We start from the raw sequence: 13912 nt of genomic DNA, 5'->3' as shown, positions 1-13912 counted from the left end.
CTCTCTCGTCAGTGATCAATAGGGATTATAGGTTTTTATTGAAGGCTATCTGCGTGCGACAACTTGACCGTTACTTTATTTAACGAAATGATAAAATATACAATAAATTATGATGTGAGAGCATATCATTACAGGTAGATCACGGTAAGTGAATAATACTAAGATAAGGTACTTATCAGCTAATTAGAATTCAATAAAAGATATGTGTCATGGTAAATGACATAGTTGTGATTCTGGCTTAACACGTTTATAATAATATAAACATTCGTGGAGAACGGGTAACCGTAATATTTTCATGTTGTTCATTTTCTCTGCATTCATTCGATTCACGAACTGATTTACATAAACAGATTTACCTTACTTAATTCAATATCTTATTTGAACTTTGAGTAAAATTGTATTACATTTTATTTCAATATTTTAAAGCATCTTTAAAACAAAAAAACATTAAAATAATAAGTAATAATTTATAATATTTTAATACCTACTTTAATGTATCTATAAGACTGCAAACAAAAATTATTAAAATATTATAAATTATTACTTATTATTTTATTAAAAATGATTATTTTATTGTATAAGCAATTCATTAGAAGTGTTTAACCTGACTTTTCCAACTGAACCAAACGTGTTTTTATTCTGTGTTAAATATTATTATCATTAATTAACCGTAACGGTTTTTTTTAGAAATATGTATATGTGCTGTGAATTATTTCAATTTGTTAAACAATTAAAATAATCTTGGATTTTAAGCGATTACATGCAATTTTTCAGTAAAATTAACAGGACACTCCAAATCCTACCCTTTTCTAATAAAACCATTATTTATTATTTAATTATTACTATATAAATTAATTCTGGATCCGTTAAATAAATATTTTACTGTTTTTAGCGCACATTAATACGATACTTAGTTTTTATCTCAATATTTTTTCGTATGAAAAATAATAAAATAAAATTGTATTCAAAAACATCAAACAAAAAATTAATACGATACTGAAATTTAAAAATAATTGTGTTACTTAGATTCGTTAAATATATTTTTTGGGGTTTTTTTTTTTTGAAATTGTATGCATAAACATTGAAATAAGAATAAATCATTTCTTAATTATTAAATTAATATATTTATTATTTATTAAGTATAAAATATCTTTTAATAGTGGTTTCACATAAAATATAAAACAAGTATAAGATTTATGGAAAGTTACATAAAAATTGATAGAAGTTCAATAAAATAAAATAAATTAGTCATGGATCACTAAATTATGTTTGAGTGACTATTAGCCAGCAATTTATTTATTAAATTTTCAGTGATTGTTTATATAACCTAGAAATAGTTTATTAATTACTAAACTCAGATAATTTTTCACTAATTATAAAATTTAATTAGTATAATACTATAATGTAAATTTTATTAATAACTATAAAATTTATAAAAATGTATGGCCTTCATATCTTCTTAACCTATTACTATGACCATTTTTCACTTAAGTTTACCTTAGAAAATCACTGTTTAAATTTCGATTTATATACGTTTCCATTAAAAAAAAACGTAAATAAAATGTAATTTATTGTAAAACATTATGTTTTTATTTGAAAAGTAGAATTTAGTAGTACCCCACACGATTATAAGACACTTAAAGTGGGTTACAAATCTAAATATTATAACTTATAAGTACACTTAAAAATTCTAAAAATCAGTTTTCAAATAAATAAATCTTTAAAAAAAATCGTAGGGGGATGAACATGCTTGAAAAACCACTTTATATATTATATGGTTAGTCTATTGACTCCCCTTGTAATTGATTGAAAGTCATAAACTTATAAATAACTCGTATTTATATTTATTGGACAGTAGTCATGTTGACGATTTTTAAAATATCTATTAGGTTAGAACTTCCAAAAAAAAAAAAAAAAAATGATTGTCGGTTGATCTTCATTGAAAACTACATTCGATTTTCTGTTATAAATACAATACACTAAACATTGTTTGCATTCTTATGTATACATAAATGTAGATTTTTTCAGGCATTCTCTATCGATTTTTGTTATATTATTGTAGTCGTAAGCTTATTATACAATATAATTTTAAATATGCCCAGTCACGAGCAGATAGGTCGGCCATCATAGTATAGTCGTATAGGTACGTATCTAAGTACAATATATGTTTATAAATAATATATTATGCACGCAATTTGTATAACACGCGTACGAAATATCTACATGTGAGCCTATGAGTCTGGTGATCAAAAATATTGTTTGTAAACGTATCAATTTATAAGTATAGAAATTACGATTATAAATTGCAAGAAAACTGTAGAATAAATGATTTATCGTCTAAAGAGTAAAAGATTTTTTGTATTGATGTACGTATTGCGTGGTGTACGTACACGTGACCCACTTTACCTAAGGGTGTATTATTCTTTATATTTTTATTGTAATGGTTTTTTCTTAGACAAAGTTATTGTATACAAAAAACAACTCAAATATATTTTTAAATGCCTATATTTTGAAAATTGAAACCAAACACTCGTTGGATAGTGACATTATATTATGATAATATTGATTTATCATTATTTCCTGGGGTATCATGAAAAAATTAGAAGAATTCGAACTCAAGATTTTGCTTAAAGTATATTCTTTGAATATACATCTGGACAAACACTTAGCGTAATAATATTTATTATTATATGTAACGATATATGTGGAGTATATATACGACTATATACGTAGGTGTATCAAAACTATATTTTGAATTGTGTTCCATGTGAAAATAATGACCTTGTATAAGATACTTAAATCAGAGTAGGTAACTATTATTTTTATAATATTCCGGTATTTTAGATTGTATAGATTTAGATTATAATAATACCTACTATAGTGATATTATAATGACTAGCTGATATAATATAAAATTATCGTATATATCTTATGTTTACCAGTATTTATCGAATAGTTGGTCAACTCGCGTTGGTGTATCCAGTCCAGTTTGTTATCTATCTTACAGTTATTAATTATCTAATCTAATGTCTTAGTTGTTTGTTCATAATAATATTTGAAGATTTTTTTAACTTAATGAAAGCGTTTAACTACCTAAATTTAAAGTCAGAAATCGTGTGATCATTCCAGTTTCTAAGATGAATATGTCCGTTGGATCCGGTGAACATTGTTGGAGTTAAAAAATTATTTGAACCGATTTGGAACTGAATATGGAATTATCAAAGGTTGGTTAGTGCAGGAAATTTACAACCGGCTTCTTCGAATTTTATCGAATTAAGCAAGTAAAACATGAAGTTGAGAAAACGTTAAAACAAGCTATTCTTTTATGAACGGGAAGATAAGGTTTTTTTAGTTGCTAAAGTGTGCTTGTTTTAAAGCCAATTAATAAAATTCAACTTTCGATATAATAATTCATAGTAATTAATAATTTCATTCTATATTTAAACAAATAATAAATATAAATAATTCAATATTCATAATTTTCATATTTCATTGTATTAATACATAGTTAATAATTTTCATAGTTATTAATTCATTATGATATTCATAATCAGTATTTATAATTTTGTACTATGTTCAATGCAATAAAAAAAATATTACTATAAATATTAAATATTGTTACGTTAAGTGTTAGTCCGTATGACGGAAATAGTTCCGTTATGTGTAGTTTAGATATGCATTTCGTGAAATGTTGTCCAGACACCGGAATTACGCGAAGTGGAAAATAAGCGTTTCCATTTCGCGAAATGGATATAAACTTTGTTCATTTCGCGAAACGTACAATTACGCGATATATATATGTGACATATACAATTATACTTTAAACAATAAATGATATTATCTATTATTATTATATTATTATTGACTGTCAAATATATTAATATAATTATGATTTTAAATATAATTTTTTAATATTTCAAATAAATATAAATTGTTGATAAATTATTAACGTTTTGTCAATCCTGCAGTATTTTTATCTAATGTCCATTGTAGATATAGGTATACACTATGCTTATATGTAATTTCGTGAAATCTGTGATTTTTATTGAGTGTTTTTTTTAGAACAAATTTTGGAAATTCATTCTACACACTTTTTGTATTAAAACATATTGATGTAATTCTCCTAGATTAAGTTTTTCTAATGTTGTCTAGATGCTGAAATTACGTGAAGTGGAAAACAAGCGTTTTAATTTCGCAAATTGACAAAGATTATATTCATTTCGAGAAATGTACAATTACACGATATGGATGTGACATATATATATATATATATATATATATATAAAGAGCCTCAGAATGAGGACACAATACACCACTAAGAAAAACTTAAACAAGTAACTTTTCTTCAAGCTAAAATTAAATGCAGAAGTAGGAATTAAAAAATATATATTTCAAAATAATTGGCAAATTCATTATAAAGTATAAATATTAGATGTACTGAAAAGGACAAAGAATAACTATAGGCACATTTTATTTTTAATAGAAGTTCTAACTTACAAGGATATACAATACAACAATTTAATTATTCACGAATCACGAGCTTCTTTGGATTTCTTGTTGGTTTTAAGTAAAATATTTTTTTGAACTGTGTTCCATAAAAATCTTTCCATAGTAAGTAATAATTATAAAATGTATTGAAATATGTTACGGCGGTGTTAGACGTCATCGTTACCATAGTCTTTTCACTATGCAACTTGTAAAGATTCTAAGAAACATCAAAGAACATTTAATTTTATTTGTAGAAAACTGTAGATAATATTGAGTTATTTTTATGGGAAAATTTTAATTTGGCGGTTCTGAAGTTTTTTATATAAATTACAAATGATAATAATATATCAATAGTATTAGAACATAGTTGGATATTTTAAAGTACGTCGATATTTTTCTAGTTACACTAAAATCTTGATATTTTGATATATTTATTTATTTTACTCATCAATTATTTGTACTTCTAAAAGTTTAATATATCGTATTTAATATAGTTGTTTTTCAGAATTAAATAATTATTAACTAAGTTACTTATTTTATATTTAAAATGCATGCTAAATATTTGTATATTTTCGTTAAATTTAAAATTAATGCGAAATTCAAAATAATGTATTATCAATATTATCATGAAATTCATTATAATGATTGACGTTTTATAATTTATATTGGTTTAAGGCTTAATATTTAACGTTTATGGTTTAATATAGGTGTTAGATACAATTATTAAACCACTATTTTTATCTCAGAATTTTATATTTTATGAGCAAACATTACATAATTCCATATTATTTTTATTCGATTTGTGTACTTTTAAAAAATATTTTTTACATTGGTGTTTGACTCTATTATTATTTATTACTATATATTTTGTTACACACTTTTTTTTTTTATTTAACAGAAATATTTACAGTTTATATTTAAATATGATATAATAAGTAATATTTTTAATAGAATTTGAAAAAATATAGGTATAGGATACAATATATGATAGGAAACTATAACCCATCAATTGCATCTCTGAAAATAGTTGTCTTATACTATTCACTACGAGCAAATATTTTTTTTTTATAAAACATAATGAATACTGAGAAGATCAGCGAAGGAATAAACAAGGTGCTAATGAGGAAAGCAGTTATCTAAATACCCTGGAGTTTTTCTTCAAGTAATTATTTAAAGTACAGTCATACAGAGAGATGAAATGGTTTTCTACTCTATTTTATTTTTCTGTCTCCAGATTGTTATCAAATATTAATATCTATTTAATATTTTATAAAACAGTAGGTAGATATATCTACTAATCATTTTATATATTATTATGTTATGTTAATACAAAGGTAATGTGTATAATAATTAATAAGCTTACTCACACAAACTGCGTCATAAATATTAGTGTATATTTTTTCTACATTTTAGATATATTGGTAATTTCAAATTATATCCAATTTATAAGTAATTTTGACTGTAAGGAATGAGGTACAATACGTGACAAAAATAACTTATATATCTAAGTAATATAATATGCAGGTATATGCCAGATACCTATATAGTGATATTTCTATAGTAAGTCTAAACAATATACAAATTGCACATACTTCATTTCCATATTCTAAGTATATGGATTTACTATCGTAGGTATAATTGCCAATAAAATTTCACTTGTTTTCAGTTTCATTGAATTAACACAACCCAAATTTCTCAAGCAATACAAATAATAAAAGAAGTTAAAATTTTTTGAATGACAGTTTATGATATTAAGTATCTTTCTTAAAATTAGCTATAAAGGTAAATTTGAAAATGTTTACACCGGAAGTATAATTTATTTTTCTTTCAGCCTTTGTCTCGTTTCGATTTGTTTAGGCTAACCTTGTAAAACTGTTTTTATATCCTTTTATCATTTTATTTTTCAGAAGGTGTTTTGAGTATCCCATATCTTTCTGTGTTTAAGTAAATATGTATATAAAAATCTATATGTTTTTATGGTTATATAAAGTATTATAATTACAAGTAAAATTATAGTAAATATATGATATGCAGTGCAATAGAATATCTTTTCAAAGATAAGATAATCTAACAGTTTAGTTTTTACTCGATTTTAAAGCATATTGAACGTTAAATGGATTATTATTTGAATTAATTTCAGTAACGAAATCGCTAAAAATAACGAAAATTTGAATATTTTAACTCCCCGGTGAGTACGATAATACGCAATTGAGTTTATAGATAGTATACTCTAGTCGTTGTTTGATACATCGTTGGTAATACAATATTTAATTTAATGGCATAAAAAAATTACCAATGTAAAGGTATTGTATTAAAAAATATAAAATCTATAAAATATTATTTATGTTTAATAATTACGTTTTTAGTTTTTATGCAGTGGAAAAATAGCCTAAGATTTAAATCCCCAAATGAGTACGCAACTGAGTATTTACGTTATACTTAAGTAGTGTATTCGCACATGATACACATACTTCGGTAAGATAGAGAAATGATAATTTCTCTCTGTTTGTTTTAAATGTTATCAATTAAACTTATTGTTTATACTGTATCAGATCGCATAATACTGAGAGCCACCAAAAATATGTCAAGCATACATCTATCAAATATATTTTATTCACGGAATGTAGACACGAGAAGTTTGGAAAAAATTGACATACCAGAACTCCTTCACGACTTCCATAGTCATAGTATTTCATAGATGCTATAAAACGGTGTTATTATTCATCAAATATATTAATTTCTACAAAATAGTGTGAGTTTAATTTCAATAGTAATTACATTTTTTTTTTTTTTTTAAATCATAATGATTAAAAAACTATAAATAAACCGCAAGCCAATGGTTTAAAGTTTAATGGCCGTTCAGTTAGGCTTTAACGTTAATGAAAAAAAAAAAAAAAAATATATAAATAATATTGAACTATTTTTATAATTGTTGATGAGCTAGTATTTGTTAGAAAATAATAATAATAATAATAAAAAAATGAAGGGAATTTATGACTCTGAGTGTATCATAATGTTAGAATGAGATATTTAATTATCATTAGATGTTTTGAACTATAAATGTATTAACAAGATCATCTATACTTAATTTATGTATACAAATAAATTCAAGTAATACTAAAAACCTAAAACCTCACTTTATTATATTGTGTAGAAGAATATAAGAGTTGAATAAACCTTATCATTGAGTAGGTCATTGTAAGTTGTTATGAATATATTAAATTTGAATTGAGTCATTGAATACGAAAAACGATTCCAAGGTGGGACAGTATTGTCAGGCATTATTTTTCAGTATATTTTATTATGTATTTACATTGTTATTATACAACATTATTAACCTTACTATTATTACTATTATTAATAATATGGTAGGTTCAATAAATGTTTGTTAAAAACATCACATTTATTACATTTAACTAAAATATTAATGAATATTATAATTTATCATAAACTACCTACCCAGAACTCTCAATTGAAATCAAACATTTTTTTTTTTTTTTTTAAACAAATCAGTGAATTCATTAAAGAGTTAATTAAAATTCAATAAATAATTCAGTATTGATAGAATTTAATTGTTAACTTTACAGAGCATAAAAAATCCATATAGTCATCAGTTATTTTCAAATTATTATAATCCAATGCTTTTACTTAATCGTAATTGATGAAGTACTTATATAGATAGTGCTAGTACAATCTACGTATATTATGCAGTAGGTATTCTAGGTATTATATTATTGTAAGCTATCCTTAAAATTGTATTTTATAGTAATATTTAACACTAATGTTATTTTAATGTTAAAAAAAATTAAAATAAAAATATTTTTTAATTTTTAGAGAAATAAATGATTACCTATTGTATTTGAATAATATAATCTATTATTATATGCATAAATCACGATATTTAAAGTGATTAAATATTTTTTACTGTTGACCAATTACAGTTGTAAATATATTTTGATGTAATCCGTATCGTATTTTTTATTCTAATCCATTATCATATTATATGTGAACGTACCTTTTATATTTGAAGGTAATTACATACGTTTTTGATTGTTTACACATTTATAAGCTACATGTTGATAATTTAAGTAATGGTGAGTATATATTATTTTCTGTTTTAATATTTAACTCAATGAGAGAAGTGGAGAACTTTGATGTATGGTGGTTCATTCTGTATACAAATATTTAATTTTTTATAACGTAGGTTGTGCTCTATTTTATTGATGTATATAAAGTTTGTCAGAATTTAAAATTTTTTTGATACGTAGTAACGCAATTTTAATGAGTAAGTATTTCACTAAGGTAAAATAATTAAATGTTTAAAATGGGTAAATTAATTGTATATTTTAGAACTATATTATTAATATATCCTATTGACATATAATATATTTAAACAAGTATAATGCATTAATTCAACTAAAAATTATAAAGTTATTTAGTTTATTTAGTAAAATGGCTATAAGTTAAAAAAATTAATTCAAAATGTGTAAAATTGTCAAAAAAAAAAATTCTTAAATTTAAATATTAGAATACATAAAAAATTCAAAATGAAATTGAAAATTCATGAGTCTCTCAAATTAGATGAAAAATAAAATATAAAAAACAATTTAGCAATATAAAAACAGGTTTAAAGATTTAGAAAAAATTGAATGTATTAAATATTATTAGTAGTTTTAAGTAAAAAGTTTGAAAATATTTGTTGATTAATGTTATCATTTGACAAATAGAGTGGTAATCATTTTTGGTGGTATTACTTAACGACTTTAATTACGCTATTAATTAATGTTTGAATTGTAAAGAATACTGAAAAAAAACTATAAATGGTCAATGATAAGATCGGAAAAAATAACTATCGTTTTTTCATTAAATAAATAACCATACCTATAATATATAAATAAGAAGTCGAATGAATTCGATGCCTTTAATTCGAATAGTATGAAATTGATAGATAATTTCTACTTCAATTACAATTTTTTGTTGAATGACTTAAATTGACTTTAATTGTGATTGACTTCAAAGCTATTTTTTTCCGAACCCTTGTGAATTATTCCGTTTTTATTAGAAATTTAAAAAAAATATACAATATAATAATATAATAGTCACCTATATAATACACTTATGTACCTATCTAATATTAAATAACGTCTTCTTTTTTTTTTTTGAAAATTTCCAATGAAGGATGAAGAAGTCAAGTACCTTGCAGCGTCAAACACATTTTATTAGAAAAAAAATAACTAATTAAATAACACTAAGTTTTGTTACATTACTAAAAACTAATTTTGAGAAAAAACGCTCTTTTTGTTGCCGAAGTCTGGTCAATTTTAACACTAGTAAATTATAATTTAATGATAAAGTGTAAAATAGGTAGGCACTTATTGAATTTCGTATTTAATAAGTTTAGAAGTATCTATTCTAAGGTAAGAGAAGTATTACTTTGCGTAAAATTTAAATAAATAAGATTATATTTTAATATTATTTTATTATATAATATTTATTGTTTGATGTTTCTACATTAATGAGATTTTCTGTGCTAATAATAGCTACTAAATAATAGGAAGTTTCGTTAAAGACTAAATAAAGAAAAACTCATTTTAATGTATGAATAAAAACTTATGTGTAGATAGCGCTGTTTGATTCAATTCTTACCAATTGTAGTAACATATTACTATAATGTTATATTTTAAAGAACTCTAGAATTCTATAAGGCTTTAAGTTGTAGTTATATATTTGAAAAAAAATATATTCAGTTATTAATAATAATAAATAATAATATTTTATATAAATTTCCAAGTTTGGAATTGGCATTAAGAGTAATTAAAATAAAATAAAACTTTAAGTTGATAAATAAAATATTAATAAATAATATTATAGTGAGATATGCATAATATTTAATATCATTGATACTATTCTTTATATTCCTCATATTCTTAATTTAAATATGATGTTAATCAGTTTAAACTTAATTAAATATTTAAAAATGTTATTTATTATAATTTTACGTAAATTGTACCATCAAGTTTAAAATTACTTAATATGACTAACTATCGTTTAGAAATTGGTACTTAATAGGTAGCTTCTATAAGTCATATAAAATATAAAATGATTTGTTTTTTAATCTATGCCTTCTGATATACAGTGTTGTGATTTTGGTTAAATCTGTAGTTAATTCCATAGTAATTAGCACAACATTTATAAGAATTATTTGAAACATTACTTATAATACCGTTTGCAATCGTTTATTTTTGATTAAAATAAAATTCCAATCAGCCGACCGTCTTTTAAAATTATGTTACAAAAAAGGTAAAATGTCCATAATCATGTTTCATGGATAACATTGAATTGAGTCCCTTCAGCCTATTCGCATTACCTAGAAGACACCACGAGGAGGATAGCTGTATAATCTCCCGAAAAATGTGTGTAATTGTTTACATTAATTTTTTTTTATTGTAATAATAAGTATAAAGAGTAAAAAATATTAATAATAATAATAATTATGTCTAATATAATAATATTAATAATAAAATGTGTGCGATTGTTTAAAGTATCTAGTTTTTTAAATTGTAATAATAAGTATAATGTATATTTTTTTACATGGTCTTTTTACTTTGCTTCTTAATTTTATATATGTATCGGACTGTATTTTCAGAAGAGTGTCTATAAGAATAAAAACATTTGGTTGTTCCGAATGAAAAAAAGGCATTTAATTTTGCGTGAAAATTTTCACAACTGTTAGTGATCCGATTAGTGCTTTTTATAAAATAACTCTAAACTTTGAGGGGAAACTGTGCAACATAATTGTCAATGTAATTATTTAAAATGTAATCCATAAAACTGTCAATTTTTTTTTTCATCACTTAGTTTTATTGCCATCAAATCTTCCGTGAAACATTGGACTAGGTACGTAATTTTCGTTTAAAAATGGTAATCTGAAAAAATATTTGAGATATCTATAGTCCTCAGATTCAGACTTGTATTCCTTAGACAGACCAAACTTTTGAATTGTACGCCACCAGCTTTGACCCAAATGGAATCGACACCCTTTAATTCTAACATTAGTCCAGACTTGTTTAATTGTATTGTAGATTCCGTTTTCAAAATCTACATAAATTTTTGAAGGGAAAAATTTTAAACTTAGCGATGCACAATAGTTAATAATATGTTGAAAAGCTTTAATATAAACTCTTTCTTTTTAAATTCTACTCTTTCGTGGGCAACAATAAAAATACAAGAGGAAAATATGCATTTTTATAGTAATCATGAATCGTAAAAAACTGAGTTAAGTATTTAGGACAGCTCTTAAACATTTCATCAATATATATATATATATATTTTACATCGCACAAGACATCTAAATTAATTTTCGTTGAAAATCCTTCTATCAAATTTTCGAAATCATTTAAAAATATAAAGTTTTTGTCATTATTTGTTATAAGATTCATAGATTTTAATACATTTTGAGTCTCATATGTACTTATAGATAATTTAGGATGAAGCAGCGAATGAGCATGATGAATATTTTGTTTGATTAAAATAACGTCGTTTGTCGTGAGAGTTGGAATGTCACCGTTTTTAAGCTCATTATGTAAAATCTTTGATTGCCGGCAGAAATATCACCCACAGCTTTTATTTTAACAGCGTTTCTGATTTTCTATCTAGTAAGTACTTTTTTGTCGCACTTATCGTGATTGTGTTCATTGCAGATGTCTAATATAATATTATTAGAGGTTAATTAAAAAAAAAAAAAAACACTTACACGAGTTTTTACAATATGTCTACTGTTGAATCTTCGCCTTGCAACATTTTAAGAAATTAAAACTTGAAACCTTTAATAATTCTTATTGTTTTTTGTTTTTCACTTAACAAACACTCCATTTTTCACTCGTAATAATTTTTAATAATTGTATGTTTATGAAGTGTTCGGCACAACTGGTTGATTTTGAACGGGTATATACTACCGGGCCGTTGACGAATATCTGTTATTGTTGCGTATCATGATATGATGTACAAGGTTCAAAGTCTTCATCGACCATATAGGTACTAATTAGGTAGTTATGACATTTTATCTGTACGGACTCAATTTAAAGATATTTAGAAATAAGCCGGAATTGATTAAAATACATAAAAGTAAGTAGCATGGACTCAATTCAATATCACCGTGTTTCATCAGTGTAATGAATCTTAAATAATTTTGGGTTAAATTTGACACACTATTTACGTTAGAATACTTTAAGTTTATATTTATTTTTTTAATTTACAATAATAATAGAATATACTCAATGTAATTCTTAGATTCAACCACTTATAAAATTTCTGGTTTTTTGGTTGTAAAGATTATAATATGTGATCTCTTTCTCTCACAATGTATTGTTAATATAATTAAATTATTATTTAATAAGAAATTGATAGGTAATGAAAATTGTTTATGTTGATCGTTATCGGTTTATAGCTAACAATATTCTGACCCAATATGGCATTGAACTATTATTCTAACACTTTTAGGTCATACTCATCGGTTGGTTTATACATAACCATAAATATTTTATAGAAATCAGCCATAATGTCTCAAACTTAAGTCTTTTAGTTAGGTTGGCTGGTAAGATAATATATTTTTAAATTATAACTAAAGTTTTTACCATAATTTATATAATCAAATCAGATCATAGAGTACTTATTAGCATTATTATAATGTATCGTATTAAATAAAAAGAAATGTTCCTTTTTCTGCCAATAATCTTATAGTCGTTTGATATATTTGTTTGAAATGCAATAATTAGCTTACTTAATATCACAAATTAAAAAAAAAAAAATAAATTTCACTATACTAATAGTATTGTTTTTTTATTCATAATAGTTATTAACAAGACTATATTTACATACTATGAAAATATTATAGTATTTTTACATTTATTAAATAAGATAAGTAATAATTTACAATCATAGGATAATCTTTAAAATAATGATATCGTAATATTAAGAGTTATTTCTTAACGATCAAATTATTTTTGAAACATTTAACATTGTAATAATATTATGTGTTTTTTAACATATAACTATTTAACATTCTAAATAATTATGTATAACATAGTTAACAATTATAATTTAATGCATTATTACATATATTTATTATAGGTATGCACATAAGATATAAAATTATACCCTCTTGGTTTACTCATGACTTTTTTCATTTATTTATTCTGATGTCAATAAAGGAGATTCGGCATAAATCCACTGGATGGGTAATCTTACACAACCGCATATTGTAATAAACAATTTATTTTTGAAATATTTATCTTTGTTTAAAAAGAAATATTCTTAGAAATATAAAACACATTTTAAATGTATGAGCATCTTTGTTATTTTATCGTGTTTAATTGTTTGGATGACCTATTTATTATTAGTCGTTCAAATTTAGGTATTTCAAATA

The sequence above is a fragment of the Melanaphis sacchari genome, unplaced genomic scaffold, assembly GCF_002803265.2.
Source record: "Melanaphis sacchari strain LSU unplaced genomic scaffold, SCAv2.0 Contig1_pilon_pilon, whole genome shotgun sequence".
NCBI classification, from domain to species: Eukaryota; Metazoa; Arthropoda; class Insecta; order Hemiptera; family Aphididae; genus Melanaphis; species Melanaphis sacchari.
This window is presented reverse-complemented; position numbering follows the sequence as displayed.